Source organism: Pogoniulus pusillus, chromosome 12 (assembly GCF_015220805.1).
Source record: "Pogoniulus pusillus isolate bPogPus1 chromosome 12, bPogPus1.pri, whole genome shotgun sequence".
Lineage (NCBI taxonomy): Eukaryota > Metazoa > Chordata > Aves > Piciformes > Lybiidae > Pogoniulus > Pogoniulus pusillus.
In genome coordinates, this window is record NC_087275.1 from 33968676 (window position 1) to 33972524 (window position 3849).

At 42.5% G+C, this 3849-nt stretch overlaps 1 long non-coding RNA gene across 1 annotated transcript; it reads right to left on the minus strand.

Annotated features, from left to right (window-relative positions):
• Window positions 1–2353: 2353 nt before the first annotated feature.
• LOC135180039 (uncharacterized) lies at window positions 2354–3369 on the minus strand. Its single transcript, XR_010304258.1, has 2 exons — window positions 3135–3369; window positions 2354–3038 (listed from the first exon to the last, which is right to left on the minus strand). It is a non-coding gene; the product is annotated as an uncharacterized LOC135180039 (long non-coding RNA).
• Between the last annotated feature and the right edge of the window lie 480 nt (window positions 3370–3849).

The window sequence follows — 3849 nt, forward strand, 5'->3', positions numbered from 1 at the left end:
ATGTGGGGGAGTAAGGACGTTGTTTACCTGTGTACCCCTAATTATTAAATGTGGGCCAAGATTAATGGCCCTTGGCCAATAGAATGACCAATCAGGTTGGCAGTCAGCCAAACAATATCATAATAGACAAAGCTACAGGCCTGGACTTTCCAAATATAGTAAACACACAGGCTTAGCACCCGGCAAGTATGAGCTGGGTGCATGGGCTTACACAACCACATTATACAACCTGGACCCTGGGCAGGCCAGGCTTTGTGGCACCAGGCCTATTGTGCCCCTTTTATCCATTTAATGTGTTTACCTCTGGTTTGGGCAGAAAAACATGTCCAGGCAAGACATAAATAAGCCTATTTTGGGGCCTTCGAGCCCTCCACAACACCTCTGCAAGTAGGCAACTGCACAGACAGGAATGCAAAACTTGGGGATAAGAATGTACTCAGGCAAGAGGGAGCCTGACCAGTGAAGGGGCAGAAGTGGAGTCCCAGATCTACTTTCCACTTGGTGCCCACATTAGTCTTTAGGCCATCTTTGGACAAAATCAGGGACACTAGTCTGACAGCAGGGAGCACAAGCCCAAGCTCAGCCCTTTGCAGTTTCCTAACCAGGATCTGGGGGAGGGATAGCTGCCTGTCTCTATATGTTCAAGGCTTCTGAACAAGCTCAAGCCCCCAGACATGAGTTCCAAAAACCAGTGAACCTACCCAGATAAGTTGTTGCTCCCAGCAGTGGGAAAGAGAAAGGGATCATGTTGAGTTATTGGCTTCCAAAGTTTGAAACACAACATGTCTTTTCTTCTCCAAAGAAAAAAGGCTCCCAGAGGAAGGAGATCAGGCATGAACCTGAGAGCGAGGCAACTGCACACTGGGACAAAGCTGAGGGCTCCATGGAGACAAAGGATGAGAACACAAAGATGTGCCAAAGATGCCCTAAGGGGCATGTAGCTCTCAAAGTCTGTTGAGCTTTCTACCCTCATAGTAGGCACAAGGTGGTCTGTTCATTTCTTACCCTCCTCACTCACTTGCATGGCCCTAATTGTTCAATTTGATGAAAAACAAAAGCTCAAACCAAGCACTTACCTTATGCTGCCACTTGATGTGATATAACGTGACACAGGGTGCCAGCTGCAGTCACAGCCTATACCCCAAAATAACGTAATAGAATATGTCATGACATGAAATAAAAGGCAATGGTGCGTGACAAATTCATACATAACCCCCCAGCACCAGCTGGCTGTGCAATCTCATCTTCAGCAGCAATGGTACCCTTGCTGGAACAGCATCCCAGCTTCAGCACTAGGAGACACTGCTCACCAAGTCACTTTGCAGCACACCAGACCATGTCAAATCCCTTCCTTTTGCACCAGGAGGGTGTGCCTTTTGGAGCTTTTACTTTTTAACGGGTAAGATACAATGTGAACCTCATGCCAAGTGTTTTCACAGCTGATCACATGTGGCAGGCAGCATCACCACACCAGCTTTGATTTTCGTATGGGCATTTGAAGTGCCACAAAGTTCAGAGGTTCTGCTGTTAGCAGGCAGTTAATGTGAAGATTTTCCCCTGCATGCTCCACTTGCACCTCAAGTGTCAGCAGAGCAAGACTGGGCTCTGATTTGGTTTTATTTTCCTTCGAGTCTGTGTAGACTTGGAATAGGAAGGGTATTTTTTTAAAGTTATAATGCTTTTGTGGCATATAACACAAACGAAGGATCTTTCATAGCACTTTTTCCCATTCCTCACATTTCACTTGAGTCAACTGGACAGCACAGTATTATGCTTACCATACAGTGGAATGAGCTGCTATAAGATTTTAGGGGGAAGATAAAATATTTTACACATGCACCAAAGCCAGTAACCAACTGCTTTTCCTTTGTGCAGCTGCAGAAGTGAACCAACTGTTTCAAACGGATCAGCTGCCCTCACTCAATTGATATGGTAGTGATGATACCGCACACTGCACCAAGCAGGCTGTAGTCTTAGGTCTAGATCAAATTAACTACATGGGTTTTCTCTAGAAATCCTGCATTGGTTAAGAGGTCAAAACTGTGCTATTTGTCCCAAGCTGTTTTAACAAAGAAGCATTTTAGAACGAGGGGCGCTTATATAAAATGGTGGGGGGGTGTATACATATATACAACTGTGTGTGTATATATCTAATAGTGTATAGGTGCCTATACCTATGCAGTTGAATAAACATAAAAAATAGACACATTTCTGCAGAGGCAAATGGTATTGTTGTGGGAATTTACTCTTCAGCCACATACTCTTTGTTTCCCCACCATCTGAGCAAAATGACTGTGTCATCAGAGGGCTTTGAAATTTGTCTATCAATGAGCACATCAGTTGCCAAAGAGGAGGGCATCCAGGCTCTAGAGCCATGTTTATTTTGCATAAGGCCTTTAATCTCCTTAATAAGACTCTGAATCTCTCTGGTATTTAGAGAACTGGAGAAGTCAGTTAACTCGGATTGCATTCATTTTTATGGCCTACCTTAGCTCTTTTATATACTGATTCTTTCCTAACATTACTTCGTAGAGTGACATATATTATTCATACTGACAGCACTAATATTGTGTTCTTAAATGTCTCTTCTTTGTCTGGTATATTCATGTTAGAACCTTACATTTGGAAGTATCATCTATTTGAGTTACACGTAGAGCACCCAGCCCTTACAGTTCAGTGCAATAAAGATTCACATGTGCTCTGAAACATCAGTCTCCAAGTCAATCCTTCTAAGACATGTTGCGAATGACTTTGAACCCTACGTGCAAGTATCTGCATATATACACTTGGCGAGTCGGTCTGGAAGAGGAAGAAGACAAAGGAAATGCTGTTCCACTCCAAAGCCAACTCCAACCCACTCCAAACGGATCAGTGGTCACAAAACTTCACAATCCAAGCATTTTCCAATATAAAAGTCTCACTGAAAACAGGAAAACTGTGCAATCCGATGGACGATTTATGGACTTTTCCTTCCAGTTTTCGTAGAGGATCACAGACTCTGGATCCTACAGCACTTGAGAGCTGCTGTGCCTGTAAAACTGAGAATAAAACAACACAAAACTTACTGACAAACATAATAAAGGAGTCCTACAATACAGGCTTTCACAGAAAACACTCCATCTGCAGTTCATTACCTGACACTCAGGCTCCATCCACCAAAGGTCAGGCCAAGAAATAAAATGCTATCTAAGGCAGCTGCAGAATTATGAAGACAAATCAGGAATTGGTGGTTTTGTCAAGCACTTCAGAAAAATGCTACCAGCCAAGGTATTGAACTTTTTCCTTCATACCTTCAAGGATAACAAATAGCCTGTCACATCAGCTCCTGCAGTGTAATTAGCATTAATGGCTACATACAGCAAGCAATCACTTTCGAAGCATGAAGGTTGCAGGTGAAGTTTCTTAACAATAACAACCAAGAGCTCCTATTTAAACCTGTGGCAATTCATCTTGGATGACTCATGTAATGTGGCTTCTACTCTTTCAGCCAGTACAGGATGCTGATTCAACTCCAGCAATGTCTTTGCTTTCCCAAATATAAAGTTCTTGGAGTAAATTTTCTAAAACAAATGTTGTTAATGCTCCTTACAACGTGAAACAGAAGTCAATACAATCACAGAAGAAGTTTGAAATGTATGGATTTAATTCTCACTCTGTGGAAAACTGAGGTCTTTGCACAATTCCCTTCATAAATACAAATGTTTCTGACAACGTTGGGAAATCACCTTTCTCTTGGGAATTATAGTTGATCTCTGGTGTACAGGTCTTGGCAGAGACACTACATAGGGTTTAAAACTACATGGTAACTCAGCAAAAGTATAGCCTTTCTTTTTTGTAACGAATTTAGAA